Source organism: Peromyscus leucopus, chromosome 1 (genome assembly GCF_004664715.2).
Source record: "Peromyscus leucopus breed LL Stock chromosome 1, UCI_PerLeu_2.1, whole genome shotgun sequence".
Classification (NCBI taxonomy): Eukaryota; Metazoa; Chordata; class Mammalia; order Rodentia; family Cricetidae; genus Peromyscus; species Peromyscus leucopus.
The window spans coordinates 187,020,035-187,041,473 of record NC_051063.1 but is presented as its reverse complement, the minus strand read 5'-3'; the positions used below and the strand labels follow the sequence as shown (position 1 = coordinate 187,041,473).

Sequence of the window (21,439 nt, the reverse complement as noted above, 5' to 3'; positions counted from 1 at the left end):
GAAATAAAATTATATGGGATTGAGATTGGAAGATTATTGGATTCTGGTGCTGGACATATCTATAATTTCACAAGAATCCTGAGATCCCAATTGGCCCCTTAAAAATTCTACCTCTAACCTCAGACGCCATTACAGAGCAGGCTACTACTCTTAAATTGGAAGGATGAAGAAGGTCATGCAGGAACTTTTCAACCCTTTGTGCTACCTGACATTCCAGTGAATTTGTGGGGATGGGATGTGTTAGATGGTATGAAAGTAGTGCTTACTAAACAGCCTGTACAACAGATGCTGAAGAGTCAGGGCTACTGCCCAAACAGAGGCTTAGGAAAAATGTTGCAAGGAGATCCACTACCTGTGGCAGACAAAAGCTGTGTCACTAGATGTCCTGGGGATACTAGAGGATTAGGGTCTTTTCCATAGGGGTCACTGCACAGCAGCCTTCCATAATACAACCAATAAAATTACTTGGAAAAGTGATGACCCTGTATGGGTGGAAGAGTGGCCCCTTACTAAAGAAAAACTGGAGGCTGTGAACGCTTTAGTTAAGGAACAGTTAGATGCTGGACATATCATTCCTTCCACTTCACCTTGGAACTCACCTATATTTGTTATTAAAAAGAAGTCAGAAAAATGGAGGCTATTACAGGATCTTAGAGCTATAAATAAAACCATGCTTCTCGTGGGAGCAACACAGCCTGGTTTGCCTGCCCCTGTGGCAATTCCTAAACATTGGCATTTAATAATGATTGACTTATATTTTATGGCTGCTAAAGATAAAAACTTGTTTTTGATGCCTTTTCTAAATTACAAGAGGTTCTTAGCCTGGCTAATTTACAAATAGCCCCAGAAAAGGTACAGTTAACTTTTCCCTATCATTATTTAGGTCATGAATTGTTACACACAGGCATACATCCACAAAAGATTACTCTGCGTAGTCCAAAGCTGATCTTTGGGTGATGTTTGTCAGCTTAGTGGTATTATTATTGTCCATGTGGAATCATTGTTGTGGGGCCCCATCATCTTTCTGGAGACTTCAAATTTGCTGTTAGGTTTGGTCATGATTCCCTGCAGAAAACTGATAGAGACTCCAACACAAAAACGTGTATAGGCAGCTAAATAAAGCCTTTTTTCTAAAATTAGTTAGTACTCTATAGGACCATTAAGTTAATCATCATGACAAAAGTTAAAAATACACATATATATGTAGCTAGAGTTTTCCTGCCTTGCCCACAATCAGGACAAATCTTTGTCACCCACCAGTCCCACAGCCGCTCAGACCCATCCAAGTAAACACAGAGACTTATATTGCTTACAAACTGTATGGCCATGGCAGGCTTTTTGCTAACTGTTATTATAGCTTAAATTAATCCATTTCCAAAAATCTATACCTTGCCACGTGGCTCATGGCTTACCGGCATCTTCACATGCTGCTTGTCCTGGCGGTGGCTGGCAGTGACTCCTTCTGCCTTCCTGTTCTTTCTTTTCTCCTCTCTGTTAGTCCCGCTTATACTTCCTGCCTAGCCACTGGCCATTCAGTGTTTTATTTATTGACCAATCAGAGCAACACATTTGCCATACAGAACATCCCACAGCATATATATGTTATAAATTTTGATATAAAATTCATACCTTAAGAAAAGTTTAAAGAAGCAAAATAGAACCAAAGAATTATGAGATTAGTGGCAATAGAAGAGTCCCTTAAATTTGGATTTCTTCTGTCCCATATCAGAGAGCACTTCTGACACAACACAGAGATTTTGTATTTTCCTTTTAACAAACATGCTTGGGTTTAGAGAAGGAGAGAGCCATTCTCCAACTCCAAAGCCAACTTTAATTTTTAATTGAACTGGGATTACAAAAAGACCATTTATGTTAAGTGTCTGTAGAGAAGAGCAGAAACAAACACTTAGGAAGACTTATGAAATTTTATTCTGTTTGATATGTGATATACCAATAGGCCAATTTACTCATTTTGGGGATATTTATTCTGGATGATTTGTCCTTTTTCTTCAGATGTCTCATTTGTCCAGTGTTCTTCAGATTCCTTAGCCTTCATTCTCCTGAAAGACAAAAACAAAAACCCTTCCTCAACCCTGACTTTGGGGAGGTTCCCTTTTGGCAAGTTATATCTGATTAAGTGAAAAGCATTTTCTAGTGGTATAAGTTAATTTAAAATTGATTGTCATGGTGGTTGATGAACTATCGCCTCTTATTCAAATCAAACCTTTATCAATATTGATGGTATCCATAGCTTTTCTTCTCCTGTAGAAACAAAAGGAAAACCTAGTCTCCAACAATACATATCCTGGTTTCTATTCTGAGATCAGTACATCTTTAAAGAATAAAGGCTGATTTAATTCTGTAGTTTTTTTCTATTATTCAATGTATCTCCGCAGCTGTTATATCTTTCTCATTAGCATTTAGAAAATTCAGATACTAGAGCATTATGTAATCCATTACTGGGGGGTTTTGTTACCCCTTTATGTTTATTTAGCATGTGCTTTAGAGTTTCATTTGACCTTTCAATGACTGCTTGGATTATGGTATATACCTGTAATATTCTTTATTGTAATAGGCAAAAAAACTCTTTCCTTTCATTAGAGGCATATGCTGGAGCATTGTCAGTTTTAATTTGTGCAGTTATACACATGACAGGCATAAATCTAGCAAATGTGTAATTAGAAAATCAGCTTTTTCAGAACTCAGAGTAGTTGCCCATTGAAATCCTGAATAAGTATCAATGGTATGGCATACATATTTCAATTTTCTAAATTCTGGAAAGTGAAATCCATCCATTTATCAGATTTCATTCCTCTGAGTACCCTTTGGGTTACATCCTGCTTGTAGTAGAATATGATTATAAAAAGAACAAGTAGGACATTACCTTATGTTTTCCTTGGCTTGTGACCAGGTTATGAAAAAATCTTTTTTTAATCCCTTACTATTGACATTATGTTTTTTATGAAATTCTGAGGCCTCCAACACATTTTCTATCAATAGTTATCAATCTTGTCATTACCTTATAATAGAGGCCTGGCAGACCCATATGGGAATAGATGTGAGTTATATAAAAGGGATGCTTGCTATTCCTGATTATATTAACTTGTAACTGAACTAATAACAATGTTAATTTAGAGTCATTAGGGATAAAATCTGCCGTCTCAATATGTAAGACCATGTTTTCAGCATATTGAGAGTCAGTAACTATGTTGAGAGGTTATAAAATATCTATTAATGCTATCAGAATAGCATACAATTCTGATTTTTCAACCAAATTATAAAAACTTTGAACCGCTTTACTTAAATTTTCAGATTTTCAAACTGCCTTTCCTTGTTTGTTTGCATCTGTATAAAATGGGTGGGCTCCAGATAATGGTGTTTCCAGAACAATGTGAGGTAGAATTCAATCATCTCTCTTTATAAGTTGAATTCTATCACTTTTGGGATATTTGCTATAAATCTCTCAAAAAAAATTACTGCAAGCTCTTTGCCAAGGTTTGCTTTCTGCCCATAATTTGTCAATGTCGTACTTAGTTAAAGGTACTACAATTTCTGCTGGGTCTATCCCTGCTAATTTATTAAGTCTCAATTTTCCTTTTAAAATCAAGTCAGAGATCTGTTACATATAAGTTTAAAAATTTTTACTCTGTTTATTTGGTAGAAATATCCATTCCAACATAATATCTTCCCTCTCTATTAAAATTCCTGTAGGAGAATGCTTATAAAATGGATTAACCAAAATGCTATCAAGATTTGGATCCACATGATCCATATGTCCTTCCTGTAATTTCTTTTCCACCAAGGCCAGTTCTCTCTTAGCTTTAGCTGATGCTGTGGAATGTCATTCTGTATGCTGTGAATGTGTGTTGCTCTGATTGGTTGATAAATAAAATGCTGAAAGGCCAGTAGCCAGATGGGAATATAGGCAGGATAAGTAGACAAGGAGAATTCTAGGGAGAGGAAGGTTCAGTCAGAAGTTGCCAGCTGTCACTGGAGTTTTCCTACATCCATATGGCTCCTGCAGCTGCTCAGACCAAAGTAAACACACAGAGACTTATTTTACTTATAAACTATATGGCTGGGGCTGGAGAGATGGCTCAGAGGTTAAGAGCACTGGCTGCTCCTCCAGAGGTCCTGAGTTAAATTCCCAGCAACCACAAGGTGGCTCACAACCATCTACAATGAGATCTGGTGCCCTCTTCTGACCTGCAGTCATACATGTTGTATACTAAATAAATAAATCTTAAAAAAATTCTAACTTTCTAAAAAAAAAAAACAAAACAAACTATATGACTGTACCAGGCTTCTTGTTATCTAGTTCTTACATCTTAAATTAACCCATTTCTATAAATCTATACCTTGCCACATGGCTCATGGCTTAGCAGTATCTTTATATCTTACTTCTCATGGCAGCAGTGGCTGTCAGCATCTCATGACTCAGCCTTCCACTTTCCAGAATTCTCCTCTCCGATTATCTCATGTATACTTTACTTCCTGCCTAGCTACTGGCCAATCGTTGTTTTATTTATTAACCAATCAGAGCAACACATTCACAGCATACAGAGCAAAAGATATCCACCACAGCCAGCCAGACATAGAGGCAGCAAGATGACAAGGCAGAACTGAGAAAATGTATAAAGTGACATGGCTAAACATACATAAGAATTGTGGGTTAAATTAAATGTAAGAGCTAGTCAGTAATAAGCCTGAGCTAATGACCAAGCATTTATAATTAATATAAGCCTCAGTGTGTTTACTTTGGGAATGGGAGTGGGAAAGATTTGTCCTGACAACCAGTCTGCTGAGACACAGGAAAACTTCCAGCTACAATTGGTGCCTTACCTTTGGGCATTGATCCACATAGACCTATGTGGTGGTATTGTGTTCCCCAAAATATTGTGTACTCTAATAAATTTATATGGGGTCAGAGAACAGACAGCCACTAGATACAAAGGCTAGAAAATGGTGGCACTCACACCTTTAATCCTAGCATTCCAGAGATAGAAATCCCTCTGGATCTCTGTGAGTTCAAGGCCACATTGGAAATAACCAAGCATGGTGACACACGCCTTTAATCTCAGAAAGCCAGCCTTTAATCTCAGGGAGTGGTGGTAGAAAGCAGAAAGATATATAAGGCGTGAGGAATAGAAACTAGAAGATTTTGGCTGGTTAAGCATTCAGGCTTTTGAGTAATAATTCAGCTGAGACCCATTCCAGATGAGGACTCAGAGGCCTCCAGTCTGAGGAGACAAGACCAGCTGAGGATCCGGCGAGGTGAAATAGCTGTGGCTTGTTCTGTCTCTCTGATCTACCAGCATGGACCCCAATACCTGGCTCCGGGTTTGATTTTATTAATAAGAACTTTTAAGATTCCTGCTACAGACCTAAGAAAACTTAAAGATTCAGAATGCACAGAAATGAAGCCACACCAGGCTTCCTAATCCCACAGTCTCATGCCAGCAGCAGCACAGACTCATCTCCTAGCAGCTGCCTGCAAGATGGAGCTGGCTATCATTCACCATGATCTAAGCAGCATGGTTCTTCACTGTGGATTCCTGCCACAGGACACAGAGTATAGGTGGGATAAGCAGATGAGAATTGTGGGAAAGGAAGGCTGTCAGGATTCTCCAGGCAGACACAGAAGAAGAAAGATGACAAGGCATAACTAAGAACAGGTACCAAGCCACATGGCTAAACATATATAGGAATTATGGGTTAATTTATGTGTAAGGGCTAGTCTGTAATAAGTCTGAGCTATGGCCATACACTTTGTAAAAAATATAAGCCTCTGTATATTTATTTGGGTCTGAGCAGCTGTGCAACAGGGTGGGACACAGAAAAACTTCTGACTACAATCTGATGATTCTCTTGGACTATTTAAATCCTTGTCACCTTCTAAGGTTTTGAACAGAGTACTCAGGTCATTATTTTTGACCCCAACAACAGTTCATAGATGGGAAATGTCTCCAAATAATCTTTGAAAGTCATTAAGAGTCTATAATTGATCTCTCCTAATTTGCACTTTGGGGAGTCTAATTTTTTATAGACCTATTTTATATCCTAAATAATTAATAGACTCTCCTCTTTGTATCTTTTCAAGAGCAATTTGTATTTCCCAACACGGCAAAATTTTCTTTACTTCTTCAAACACTCTTTCTAAGTTATCTGCATTTGAATCAGCTAGTAAAATATTGTCCATATAATGATAAATTGTAGATTTAGAAATTGTTTATGTATTACTTGCAATGGCTGTCATACAAAGTATTCACACAGGGTTGAGCTATTTAACATTCCCTGTGGGAGAACCCTCCATTGATATCTCTTAAACAGCTGAGAATTATTATAAGTAGTCACCATGAAAGCAAATCTTTCTCTTTCTTTTCCTTGTAAGGGTATTGAGAAGAAACAGTTCTTTCAATATATAACTATAAGAGGCCATCATTTAGGTTGTGGATTAGGCAAAGGAATTCCAGATTCAAGACAGCCTATTGTCTAAATTACCTTGTTACTTGCTCTTAGATCTGTTACCACTCTCCATTCACCAGATTTCTTTTTTTTTTTTTTTTTTTTTTTTTTTTTGGTTTTTCGAGACAGGGTTTCTCTGTGTAGCTTTGCGCCTTTCCTGGAACTCACTTGGTAGCCCAGGCTGGCCTCGAACTCACAGAGATCCGCCTGGCTCTGCCTCCCGAGTGCTGGGATTAAAGGCGTGCGCCACCACCGCCCGGCTCAGATTTCTTTTGAATAACAAATACAGGAGAATTCCAAGGGCTGGTTGATTCTTCAATATGCTGAGCATTTAACTGCTCTTGTACCAGTTTTTCTAAAGCCTGCAGTTTCTCTGCTGTTAGGGGCCATTGTTGAACCCATACAGGCTTGTCTGTTAACTATTTTAGGGTAGAGTTGTTGGTGTCTTGGAAAGATTAGCAGTTGTTGTGCTCAGTCTTGTACAATGTGGATGGCCGGTGACTGTTCTTTATAATAATACCTCCTAATATTTCTTTCAGAAATATGTGTTAGTTTGTGGTTTGTATCTGAGGTCAGAGGAATGGTAATCTGTGTATTCCATTGTTTAATAGGCCACAGCCCCATATATTCGTAGCTATATTTGCCACATACGGCTTTATTTTTTTCTCTCTGTCCTTCTGGCACCATACACTTGACCCATTCTGTACTCTGCTTTACTTGAGATAATGATTCAACCCCTCACAGCTGAACATTTACCTCCTGAAGAGGACAATTGGATGCCAAAATTTGGTGCAATTATTGTTATGCCTGCACCTGTGTCTATGAGACCTTCCAAGAGAATGTCATCTTTTCGTATTTTTAATTTTGGTCTTTGTTCATTGATAGAAGTTTGTGCAAAAAAATCACTTTATGGTTTCTCCTGAATTTCCTGTTCTTTCTGATATAGTTGTTTTATCAACCCAAGCATATGTTTTCTTTATAATAGGCATTTGGTTATTTAATTGTTCTGAGAAGGGGTTTCTTCTACAATGGAAGGAAAGGACTGAACTGAAGCTGCGGTGGGGAATATGTGAGGCCACTCAGGGAGTTTCCCGATGGCAGAGGCAAAAGATTACTTAGTCTGTTCCTTGTTGATCTATATTCATTACTCCAATGTTTACTTGGATAATCCAGAAGGGAGGGGTATTCTGTTGCCATTGTTCCTTGAATAAACATTGTTTCTAGTTATGCCCTTTTACAGTCCCTTTTCAGGTTACCTTATTTATCACAATTAAAACATCTGATGTTGTGGATATTGCTCTATATAAATAAAACACTGATTGGCCAGTAGCCAGATAGGAAGTGTAGGTGGGACTAACAGAGAGCAAAATTGAGGGAACAGGAAGGCAGAGGGGGAGACTACCTAGAACCGCTGCCAGGACAAGAAGATGTAAAGTACCAGTAAGCCATGAGGTACATGGCAAAGTATAGATTAATAAAAATGGGCTAAATATAAGAGTAAGAGCTAGACAATGATAGGCCTGAGCTAATGGCCAAGCAGTTTAAATAATGTAAGCATCTGTGTATTTATTTTATAAGTAGGCTCCAGGACCAGTGGGACTTGGGAGGAGCTGGAGATAAATTCTCCAGCTACAATCTGACATTATTATTTTTCTTCAAAGCTTTTGAAATCACTTCTCCTATGCACATGCGCTCATGGTAATGAGACTCAATATTAATTGTGTCCCTGATCCAATCCTCCAAGGGTGCTGATCATGCCTTTAATGGTGTAATAATGCTCTTGCATGATGCACTCATGTTCTCAAAAGCCAAATTTTCAATTATTAGCTGTCTAGCTTCTGAATTTGGTACCATTCTGTTTACTGTTGAAGACCTCCTTTGTAAGAAACCCATGAAGGATTCTTTGGGGCCCCATATAACTTTGGTAGATGATTTAATTTTCTTACCTGTTTCCTCAATTCTGACCCACACATTAATGGCTATCATGCAGCATAGACTGAGGGTTTGGTTATCATATAAATATTCTCTTCATTTATCAGCATAATCACCTTCTCCAAGAAGCTGATCTTGGGAAATTCCCACAACTCCAGGCCTGCATCATTGTTCTATAGTTTTAGCCTCCTCTTTCTACCAGGTTATCCATTGTAATTTTGGTCTGGCCTCTAGGTCAGCTGTAACTAATTCTTTCCAGTTTTGAGGGATAATTTTATTACAAATTGACCACAAATTTAACATCTGCTTTACAAATGGAGAATGCATGCCATATGATACTGCAGCTTCTTTAAACATAACATTTCCACTGGAGTTCAGTTAGCTCGTATGCACCCTTGAATATTTGGTAGTTCCTGTCAGGTTATTGAATAGATTAAGTTGGGTGTTTGAAAACAGGCTATTTCTCTATATCTGTATAATTCAATCATGAGATAGGTTCACTTTTAAATTCTTCTGTCTTGGTTTGAATTTCTCTATAATTCATTTCAACAGGTTTTTCTAAACTCAATCCTGAGATAAGTTCACCTTTATATTATGCTATCTGGGTCTGAATTTCTCTATAATTCATTTTAACACATTTTTTAAAGCTTTTATCTTCACACTCAAATTGACCAACCTTTTTAATGTTAGAATACAAATGAGTAAACAAATAATATTCAGAATTGTTGTTACATATATCCCATCAACATTAATTATTCTCTCATTTAATTGTTCCATTTTCAGACTGCCTAGTGTGATCAAACAGAGTGAATTCCTACATTGTATAAATACTTCCCATTTTTATTGTGGTAAACATTTTTCTTTTAACTATTTTTTCCCTTTAAGGTATCTGAATTGACTTACCTAGTCTGTTGGCTGCATAGAACAGAAGTCTGAGGGAATTTAAAGGCAGCTACTTAGTGTGATGGCATTCCAAGATGGGAATCCAGACAGAACCTTGTAGCTGGAGTTTTTTTCCATTCCCACTCAGGCCCACAGCTGCTCAGACCTCAGTAAACACACAGAGAATTATATTCCTTATAAACTGTATGGCCATTGCAGGCTTCTTGTTATCTAGTTTTTATATCTTAAATTAACCCTTTTCTATTAATCTGTGGGTTGCCATGTGGCTTGTGGCTTACCAGTCCTTTACATCTGGCCACTCATGGCAGCGGCAGCTGACAGCATCCCCTCACTCAGCCTTTCACTTCCCAGCATTCTCCTCTCTGTCTATCCCTCCAATACTATACTTCCTGCCTGGCTACTGGCCAATCAGCATTTCATTTATCAATCAATCAGAGCAACACATTCACAGCAAATAGAAATACATCCCCAGGACTTCCTCTTTTTTTTTTTTTTTTTTTTGCAAAAAGGAAGGGTTTAACTTTCACATAGTAAAATTGTATATAACAAAACAGTTTTCAAGCAAGAACTATAGTTATAATATCAAGTCTATTTGTATTTGAAAAATTAAAGAAGATGTCCTATCTATTTTATATTTTTGAGTCTAAGGTTTTATATCTAACATATCTTTCATCATAACTAAAAAATTATAACTATCTAGTCTTCAACTACATCAAAGAGCTCAGAAAGATACAATATTACCTGAAAAACAGGAGGACACAAGCAACATTTGGGAGTCTTAGGAGAGTAGACAGAGACAGCTGGCAGCCTGGATAGTCATCCAAAGATCTTCTGTAAAGTTGGAACATCTGTTTTCAGTCCACAGGCCTAGAGTCTCTCAGTCACTTCTCTCTGTGTCCTGTAGAATGTCTAGCAGTTTCCTCTGGGAAGGAGGAACCTGAAAGACCATTTTACCAATCAAAGTTCAGTGGTCACCTTCCTGTGGGTCCTGCATGTCCAGTTGATCAAGCAGTCCAGTCAAGAACAGATTCTTGCTCAAATGGCTATTTTTGCCAAGAAGAAGATAAACTCCATATAGAGTGTCTTCAATGCCCATCCTCTTCTCTAGAGCAAATTGGTGCTACCAGGAGCAGACCCGTCTCGCTATCCAGAACATCTAAATTTTAAAAAACATTTTAAATGCCATATTCTATAGGTCTTTGAAGTGTTTGGAGATTACCTATCTATCTGAAATATATCTATGTATACCTAGAAAACATGACTATAAGTTTGAGTATCATAAGAGACTAATTGTTAATCGGGATTTAATTATGCATTACAATTTAAATGAGTTGTATAAGCATAATACCTTAAATACCTTCTACGAGAGTAGAAATATAAACAGTATAATAAAATTAAACTTAAATTTGTATCAATGAACTAAAATCCATAGCAATATAAAATATTTCAAGCAAGTGGCTGCTCTTTAAAAGTAGGTTCAACAATCTACCCTTTTTTCCTATCATATCTATATCCTCTCCCCCTTTCTTCTTTTAGAAAGGTATTGACTTTGACCACCCACCAGGAGAAAAGAAAGCCATAGAGACTCCTCTGGCCAAGGGGGATGAAGATCTAGCCGCGTGCAGCTCCAGCCTGAACAGTGCAGCACAGGCCTGAGCCAGAGGGCCTGTAAGGCCACAAGCAGCTTTTTATTGAATTCTTGCCACAATTGTTGGAGCACCAATTGCAGATGAATTGCTAAATAGTCTTATTAATAAAAACGTGGAGCCAGGAAAAAAATAAATAAATAAAAAATGTGGAGCCAGAAGTTGGGGTTAAAGCCTGAGAGAGATCAGAGGAATAGGAAAAGCCACAGGCAACCTCACCTCATCAACTCTGTGACTTCCAAAGCAAGCTACTTCCTGTCTACCCACACCTATATGCCTTTCTGTTCTGTTCTCTCACTTGCAGTCTCAGCCCAGATACATTACTTCCTGTCTGTCTGTACAGACCTCCAGATCTCTATGGTTAGTGTTGGAATTAAAGGCCTGTATCACTATGCCGGGCTCTGTTCCCAGTATGTCCTTGAACTCACAGAGAACCAGATAGATCCCTGCCTCCCAACTGATAGGATTAAAGGCATGTGCTACCAATGCCTGACTTCTATATAGTAGCTGTCTTTTTCCTGTGATTTCCTTACATGATTTACTGGAAGACACAGTATATTAGGGGGACACAATAGATCACCACAGTGGACCCAATGTTCAAGGAATAAAGTGTATCATGATAATATGTTGATTCACTGATTCATAGTGGATAAAATAATATTGCAGAAAGTCTCAATTCAGATTCAAACAGGAAACTTGATTTTTTCATTGACATAAAGTTAATCATTTAGAAATCAATTCAACAGAACCATTATTTTCATCAGAAAGAGACAGAAAGTATTTAGAGTCAGCCATGGAGATAATATATTCATTCATACATACGTTTTGAGAAGAAAGAATATTCAGTGACTTATGGAACCCTGGAAGGCAAAACAACTGATAGTCTCTAATCTACCAGTGCCTGGTATTGTGACTTGGTCAGGCCTGCCATGATCCTTTTCCCTTTCATCTACTATGGCATCATCTGGTTTCACATGTTTGTATCATCAAAAATGGCTTTCTCAAAAGAAGTTTCTTGGTTTGCATTAGTGACCAAATCTAACAAAATAATTTCATGCCTTGGGACAGGTTCTCTTTGATCTTGGATGAAGTCATGCTGCCTGTGGCTGGAGAATATCATAAAAATATTTTTCATTTGTCTTGTGATTGTTAATGTGGGGACTCAGATTCAAAGCCTGTGGGAAGAAATTATTTGATAATTCCACAGGGAAGTGAAGAGTCTTGTCAGGAAGAAATTGGGATGATTCAAGGAATAGCTCCAGTCACCAATAAAATTCTAAACAAACATGCACTCACATATGAGCTATGGATATTCACCCTGGATGTTTGGAGTTCACATTACCATGCTCATGGAAGTCCAGTTACATTGTTAATATGCTGTTCTCTTGGATTTTTATCTCTTGCTTTCTACAGATTCCTGTCCTTGTATGCTCCTACAGCAGCAGTGATTGCTTAGTCAGAATGAATTACCGTTTAACTGGTAAAGGAAATGTGGTGATTACTGGGTTTTTTCCTGCATATGCTATCCATCCACTCAACAAAACAATTGATTGGCGGATGACTAAATCTAACAGAGATTTTATGGTTGAGTATGTCTTTTTTCCATTTATTCATTATCTAAATTTGTCATTCATATGCCCTGAGGGAAGTATAGATTCCAACATCATTTTCCCTCTCTTCCATTCGTAGATCTCTTCTCTGGTGCTATCTTCTTAGTGACTCATCTTGTGCTTTCAAGGGGGAAATGGGAATTTGGGTTTTATTCATTTTCTTTTTTACAGTATACACCAGGAATATCCCCCATATTCTCAGCTAAGCCTCTAAATCCTCAGGATTGGAATGTTTTCTATATTAGCTCTACTGTAGATAGATTAGATAATAGAAGGATGATAGAGTATTTGATGGAACTCTGGAAGTCAGGCTGTGCTCCTTTGAAAAGAAATGAATGCCATTGAAGTTAGTGACCAGCAATTTCGTTGTGTGTGAGTGACAAGTGTTATCTGTGTTTGCTACTCAAGATTTGGGAGCAGGGATGTCAGAATTAGACAATGGGACCAACTTTCTGCTTTAGAAATGCCTTCAACTGTCTCAGATTCTTTTACCTGACTTCTAATATTTGTCTTATCTGATAACTTAGATGCTTACCTGTTTGTGCCATGAAAATACAGTGTATAATTCTTCATTGTTATGAATGTGTTTCTGTGTGTCCCTTAATTGCAATGAGGCTTCTGATTACTGTTTTTAGTTATTCTCAAAGATATAAGATTGTGTCAGGCAAGTCTAACTGAGTATCTTAGGTCCTGCTAAAGAGAAACAATCATGTGCGTTAGGGTTTAAAAAAGTCAAGCATATTTTATCCCAGACTGACATGCTCATAGCTGTGGGTAAACACACAATAAGTGTCTGAAAATGAGAAGTGCAGCTTGCTCTCAAGTCTGAACTCAACAAAGGCAACATGGAAATACATATTCAAGAGTTAAGTTGGAGGCAATGGGTGGCAATCACCTAAAATAAACATAGAACTGAGCATGGTTAATTGCCAGTAAGGCAATACTTGTGTCTGCTGAACTGTGGCTGTGTAGAAAGTATTCAATTCAGCGGTGGAAGAGGAAAAATGTTCAAGTGTGAAATGCCATTTGATATTAAGGATATCATAAAAAGATTAGTCTGAAATAGACATACTGAAGGAGGCAGGGAAATTTAAAAATTGACATCTAGATAAAATATTCTGTGGAAGGGTCTCCTGGCTCCAGGGATCATTACTTATTTCAAGTAAGCAATGTTAAGAAGCTCTATTGTCTACCAGGCATGTGATTTTTGTATGCCGGAAGGAGATTTGTCTGCTTTACAGAAGATGGTGTCCCTGTTCTGTGTTCATCCTCTTCTTCTCTGCTCTCCAATCTCAGCAGCTCAGGCACCACTGTGAATCAGCCTAATTCCCTCTTCAGGTTATACTGCAGCAACCCTGTACCTGCAAAGGGACTGTAATAATGTGAGTTCTCTGTGGCTTGGTTGTCTAATATGTAAATGAGAAGTATTGCATGAGTTTGATTTAATGTCTTATATGTAAAAAATGAAACTAAAGTAAACTTGCAATTATAAAAGCTATGAAAATCACCATGTTTGATTTATACAACATATTTTCAAATTATACTTTTCATAGAGAGTGAGGCACATGCAACTACATACTCTGCAAGGATCACACCTGTTTTCATGATTTTGATAAACTTTTTACACAGGTGTGGGAAAGTATGTATGTAATTAGAAAAGTGTATTGTTCTGTCCTTCTCCAGTTAAATCTCATCATGTTCTGATGGTAGCACTATAAGTATATTTATCTTCATTGTCACAACTACAAAAGGTCATGAGTTGTGGGGCTAGCATTATTTTCTATTTCACTAGTTTTTGTGTGGTCTAATTTTCTAACTAGATTTTACTTTCTTGTTGAAAGATTGTAAATAAATATTTGATAGGTACAGAATAATGTCAAATAGGTACAAAACATGTATACCATCTAATTAAAGCAGATTAATCTATATAAGCACACGTTGATGAACACTATAGAATTTTTATGTATGGTGGTTAATTTCCCTGCAAAGTAATAATAATATATAGTTTCTTTCACTGTGTATTAGTGTGATTTTCTTTAGCACTAACTTAGAAATATGGCTGACTTAGTATATCCAAGCTGCATTGTATCAGTTATGTATGCATTTGTATATTATTAACTTGAAACAGAACATGAATTAGAAGAATATGAAAAGTCACATTTTAAGTTTTTTCTAGTTTACTGTGGATATTCACCATTTTCAATATTTTTCAATTGAAGGACATAAATATCTGGTTACAGGTTATTTGAAAATCTTTTAGATGTAAGGTTTATTTTAAATATATACGATATTTCATTCTGAAGGTGTAAAAAGACAAGAACTTTTAATTGTACAAAGTCTATTTATCTTTTTTTATTGAGTAATTCTTTATTAATTTTGCATACCAACCACAGATACCCCTATCTTCCTTCCTCCCAACCCTACAGCCTTCCACCTGCTTACCCACAGCCCATTCCCTCCTCCAACAAGGTAAGGCCTCCCATAGGGAGTCAGCAGAGCCTGGTCCATTCAGTAGAGGCAAGTCCAAGACCCTCCTCCTGTACCAAGGCTTTGCAAGTGTCCCACCATAGGTAGTAGGCTCCAAAAAGCCAGCTCATGCACCACGGATGGATCCTGATCCTACAGCCAGGGAGCCCATTAAGCAGATCAAGCTACACAACCGTCTAGCTCATGTAGAGGGCCTAGTCCAGTACCATGGAGGCTCTACATCTTTTTGGTCTAAAAGTTCATGAGTTCCCACTAGTTTTGGTTTGGTTTGTCTCTGTAGTTTTCCTAGCGTGATCTTGATGCCCCTTGCTCATAGAATCCATCTTCTCTCTTTCTCTTCAAATGGTCTCCTGGAGCTCAGCATGGTGCTTGGCTCTGGATCTCTGCATCTGCTTCCATCAGTTACTGGATGAAGGCACTATGATGACAGATAGGGTATTCATTGATCTGTTTAAACTTTTATTCTTTTTCATGTTTGGTCATGAATCCCCAATCTAAAATAACAGGGGGAAAAGCACATAACTATACTACAGCATTTTCCTTCCATAATAATTCAGACTCCTAAGATTGGGTTTTCTCTGAAAATAAAAAGATCAGGTGAATATCAAGTTGTACACTGGGTTATCTTCATCAGTTACATTAGGAAGAATGAGTATTTATTGAATCTCTTTTGCTATAGAATAGAAATGATGTGAGGCTGGAAACACTTATCAATCCACACAGAATATTGTTCCTTTCCTACTTTTCCTACTGACCAGTCTGTGAATTCTGACCCCATTGTCATCCTTCTTAAAATATTATTGTTTATCAGTTATCAAGATCATACTTTTCAGTAATGACACATCCTTTCTGTTTAATATATTTATCATCATGACATCAATATCTGTTTATGACGTAGAGGATGATAATTCATCATATGTGAAAAATGTACAATGATTAAATTATGAAATTTAATATGTCCACCTTTCAACTTTAATCATAATAATTATACATTTTCTGGCAATCCATGTGCTATCCAAACCAAATATCTTGCTGGATATTGTGGTGGATGCACACCTATAATCTGTACATTTGTATGGCACAGACAAGTTTTCAAGGAGGCATGGTCTATATAGAAAGTTTAAGAAAACCCAAGTTTATTTAACAATAGTGTTCTTTTTTATTAAGAAATTCTTTTTCATTTTACACACCTATCTGAGATCCCCTACTTCCCTCCTCCCCCCCCCCCCGCCAACTCTCCCACAACCCAACCCCACTCCTCCCTACAAGAAGTCAAGGTCTCCCAGAGTGGGGCACTTACAGTAAAGGCAAGTCTGTGCCCTTGCCCCTGCCTCAAGGCTGCACAAGATAGTGGGCTCAAAAAAAAAACCCTCATGCACCAGGGATGGATTCTGATTCTACCTCCAGGGCCCCCATCAAGCAAATCAAGCTACAAAATTGTCTTGCCATGCAGAGAGATGACCAAATCAAACTAGTGGAAATTCATGAAAGTTGGATCAATGGCTGTGTGAAACAATAGTATTCTTTTAGAAATATCTTTCTAGATACTCTTAAGTACCAGAAGTACTTTGTAAGTAGACCTAGTAAAAACAACACAGTTTGTGAAAAGCTTTTAGTGAACAACTCACATTTAATACTGTTATGCTAGGATATTAAACCCCCATTAAGTTTCCCACAGTGTGCTTGTATCTTGGTTCCCAGCAGAACAAAATGCCAAACTCCAAGTCTCTGAAGTGAAACAGAGAAACACTGCCCCATTATTTTTGCACTGATGGGTATATAATGCATAGTAACATAAAGGAGTCCTTATTTATGTCATCTGAGCTCTATCGATATTTTTAAAGCTTTTAAACTAATAAGTTTTGTGTTGAAACAGTCTTCTCAAAATTTTGGGCATCAATGCCCATTGGATGGTATAGAACAGAAAGTTTTTGGGCCAGAATGCTGCTATTTTGAGGGCATTTTGAAAATATTGTTTCATGTGGGTGTGTTATTGAAGGCTGCTATATGCATAGTGGACAAACAGTAATTTCTGAAAACACATCAGCAATCTAGAGGATTAGAAATGCACTAGGTGTGTTCAATATAATGATGGAGTTGACTTATGATGTTTTTTGACTTCAGAATTTCTCTATTTAAGCTTTTTGTTCCACATTGTCTGTTGCTAAAAATGGGGAATTGAAGTCACTCACCATCTCTCTTCTGGGTTTGATCTGTGTTTTTGAATCTAATACTGTTTCATTAGTGAAGTTGGGAACTCCTGTGATTAATGTGTACATGATTAGAATTGTAATACCCTGTTGTTGGATTTTTTCCTTTAATGGGTAGGAAGTATGCTTCACTATTTCTTCTGAATAGGTTTTGCTTGATGTCTTAGTTGTCACATCTTAGGATAGTTATGCATTCTAAGTTTTTAGTTGCATTTTCTTGGTATCCTTTTTACGTCCTTTAACTCTAATTTGAGGTCTATCATGGTTGTGAATTGTGTTTCTTGGAGACAGAAAAATCCTGGGTATTGTTTTCTGATTCAATCTATTTATGTTGTCCGTGAGATCATAAATATTAAGAGTTATTACTGGATGATATGTATGTAAGTAAATTGGTTGCAAAACGTAAGTTTTGCAACTCTGTGAGTTTGGTGTCCTGAGTTTCAGCACCAAAAATGTAAGTAAATTGGTTGCAACAACTCTGGGTTTGGTCCTGTATTTGGCAGCAAAACATGAGTTTTGCAACTCTGTGAAAGGTGTCCTGACTACCTGGGGAGTCAGGCAACACCTTGAGCTGCTTAGGACAGCTCTGATGGCTGAACTGCAAGGAGACAGTTTGGCCCTGAAGGGTGAGGTATCCTGGGCACCTCGAGCTGCTCAGAACAACAGCTCTGCGCTGAAGGTGTTCCAGACACCTGGAGGTGTTTAGCACAGCTCTGATGGCTGGAACTGCAAGAAGCAGCCCAACCCTGGAAGGGAAATTTTTCTGACTTCTTAGGATAGTCAGGCCTGGAACTACTTCAGCAGGGGAGCGTATCCTGACTCTTTGGGAAAGTCAAGGTATGGTTGGGGGATGTTCTCCCCAGAGGATATAGCAATCCTGTTCCTCTCCTGGAGAGCTGCTATAGCTGAGTTTGCTCAGCCCCCTCTTAAGGGGGCTTCCTAGCAGAGCTCTGCTTCCCTGGCCTAAGATGTTGCTTCTTTTGCTTTACTATCCAAAGGGAAAGCCCTGCAGAAATGTAGCACTCTCCTCAGGCTCCAGAGAAAAGTGTTACTTTTCAGCTCTCTTTTGCTCTGCCCACTGAGAAACCTCTCAGCAAAGATCTTCTGTTCAGCTCTCCTTGCTCTGCTCTTTCAGCTCTCCCTTGTTTTGTCCACTGAGGGACATCTCAACAAGGATCTTCTCTATGCCAGTGAATGAAGAGCTTCACACCCAAAACTTTTTGAGAGAGATATTTATTTGGGAAGGAGTCCAGGACAGCAGCTGCCTCTACCAGGGTGGAGAGAACAGCCTTTTTTCTTACAGACTAGGCAGGGACGTTTACACATGATGTCTTGGGAGTGGAGTCATCCAGGGGTTGACTTGGGTCCAGGGTTCTACTGTCCTGCTCCGTGATTGGTTGGTTTCAGTAGTCAGTTGGCCAGGGGCAGAGATGACTCTGATCTTACTGAGACAAACTGTGTTTCTTTCTGCCTAATCAACCAATATCTGATTGGATTTAAAAATCCACTCAATGAGATGGACTCCAAAACTGCTCAGGTGGCCAAGACTATGAGACAAGGTAGGCCATGGACCTAGGGAGAAGCCAAATACTATTGTTTTCCTATAGGAATGTAGAAATAAAATGACTCCTTTGGGCATTTTGTTCTATACATAGATACAAGTTTTACTCAGCCATCATCAGAGAAGTGCCCTGCAACAGTAGCACATTCAGTCCTAAATGGAATGTATTCATAAAACCCATTCCCTTGGAGCTTAAGGAATGCTGTGGAAGAGGAGGTGGAAACATTGTAAGAGCCAGAGAAGATGGACAACACTGAGGAAACAAAGTCATCTCAACCTAGCAGGACTGCTGCACATGTGAACTCAGATAAACTTGGAAACAGGCCCAGGACCTGTACAGTACAAGACAGATGCAGGGCCTGTGCTGAGAGGTGAACACAAGTGAACTGAGTGGACACAAGCCCCCTTTTTTAATGTAGAAGCTATCTCAAAGCTATCACAAGCCTCCATCCCTAACCCAGTAGTAAAGAGAAAATTAGTTTTCTCCAAGGAAGTCTTGTTAGGTATACAAAGTATTCTTAATGGCAGGCCCCAAGCTCAGTAGTAGATGGGGGAAAAATAAAAGCTCAATGTTATTTTTGAAGGTTAATGTTTTTCAACCTTATATGTCTTTTTGTGAATATTATAGTTTCTGACTTTTTGTGGCTGCTCAGCTTTTTATTAGACCATCAGGTGTTTTCGACAGGCAAAGTAACACAGCTTCACAGAGATAAACAAATACAACATAAACAAAAGCAACATACATAAAAAATAATCTACAACATTTCCCCCTTTTTTCTAAATAAAAGAAAGGTTTTAACTTTAACACAGTATAACTAATACAGCAAAAAGTTATCAAGTAAGAATTATATTTACAATATTCAAGCCATTTACATTTAGCAAATTCAGAGAAAGCATACCACCATCCATCCTTCTTAGTTACTCCAAAGATTTATACATAATATACTTTCTATCATAACTAAGGAGAACTGCAACTATAACTATCTAGTCTTCACCTCCATCAAAGACCCCAGAAGGATATAATATTATTTAAGTAAAAAAAAGTGCATTGCAAACAACTTCCAACAACTCTAGACATGACTAGATATCTTACCTCCTAGACAGTCACCCAGAGTTCCTCTGCAACATTGGGACATCCATCTTCAGCCTACAGGCTAGAGTATCAGGCATACTTCTCAGTAAAGCAGGAAATTTGAAGGACTGAGTTTCTGAAGTTTTGTTTTTATGGTTTTCTGTGTATTAAAACATGTGTGTGCCTCTGCCTCTCTAGGTGTTCTTTTTTCTTTGGCTCTATTCTTCTCTTTGTTTGTTTGTCCGGTACTGGCTTGGTTATTTTTATTTTAACTTATTATTATTTTTAGAAGCCTGCTTGTTTTCTAATGAGAGAGAAAGGGGTATGGATTTGGGTGGGAGAAGATGTGGGAAGACCTGAGAGGAACTATTGGGAGGGACTGTAATTAAAATATAATGTATGAAAAAAATCTGTTTTCAATACTAGAAAAAGAAACAATACTCCCATTCTAATTCAATCAAATGCTGGGAAGACACTTAAACATGAATTTTGGAAAAGGAATCATTCAAACTGTAAAACCCATTGCACTAAATTTACACATATGTCACATGTCACATGTTGTGTGGTATGAATCTTCATCCTAAATATTGTTCTACCTTCTGTGCAGGTTTAAGTTGAGGAACTACCAATGTATTCTGGCCATGATGTTTGCCATTGAGGAGATCAACAGCAATCCCTATTTTTTACCAAACATCCCTGGGATTCATTGTCCAGAATGTCCTGAGGGTCAAAGATACACTCTGGCCAATCTTATTGGTACATTTTCGGGCCCTGGTTATGCTGTCCTAACTACAGATGTGCAAGAGCAGGCATGTCAGCTGCGGTACTTACGGGACCATCATGGGCAATATCAGAATACATAGGGACACTGCTGGGTCTTTACAAATATCCACAGGTGAGAGAGGTGATGGGATAGGACATGATGTCAGCTCTACTTGGTGACATTTTAGGTGACTATGAAGAAAAACAGGGAAACTTAAATGACTCTGAATGGGTAGGGAATTGATGCAGACAGTTGGTGATGAATCTATATTTCTCTAGCTTAGAATGGAGGGAAGGGAAAGGGTGGTAGTGACAAACACTACTGAACCTAGTATTTTCTGTATATTTTGGAAAATCCATAGGAAGGCAAGCTTGACCTCCAATGCAGTGTTGTCCTACAGGCTTCAAACCATTGCTGTAGAACTGAGTTGAATTTTATGACAATGTTCTCTCTGATTGTTTTTCTGTACAGCTTACTTTTGGGCCTTTTGATACAATCCTGAACAAACAAGGACGATTTTCTTCTCTGTACCAGGTGGCCCCCAAGGACACATCTCTGACACATGGCATTGTATCTTTGATGTTTCATTTCCACTGGAACTGGGTTGGGCTGTTCATCATAGATGATGACAAAGGTGCCCAGATTCTGTCAGATTTGAGAAGTGAGATGGAGAAAAATGGTATCTGCATAGCATTTGTGGAAATGATCTTAACTGTCAGGGGTTCATTCATGACAACATCCTGGAAAAATCAGGTGCAGATCCTGGAATCATCAGCAAATGTGATTATTA

At 38.1% G+C, this 21,439-nt stretch overlaps 1 pseudogene; it reads left to right on the top strand.

Annotated features, from left to right (window-relative positions):
• Positions 1-12,320: 12,320 nt before the first annotated feature.
• LOC114688435 overlaps positions 12,321-21,439 on the top strand; it is a 37,157-nt pseudogene continuing 28,038 nt past the window's right edge.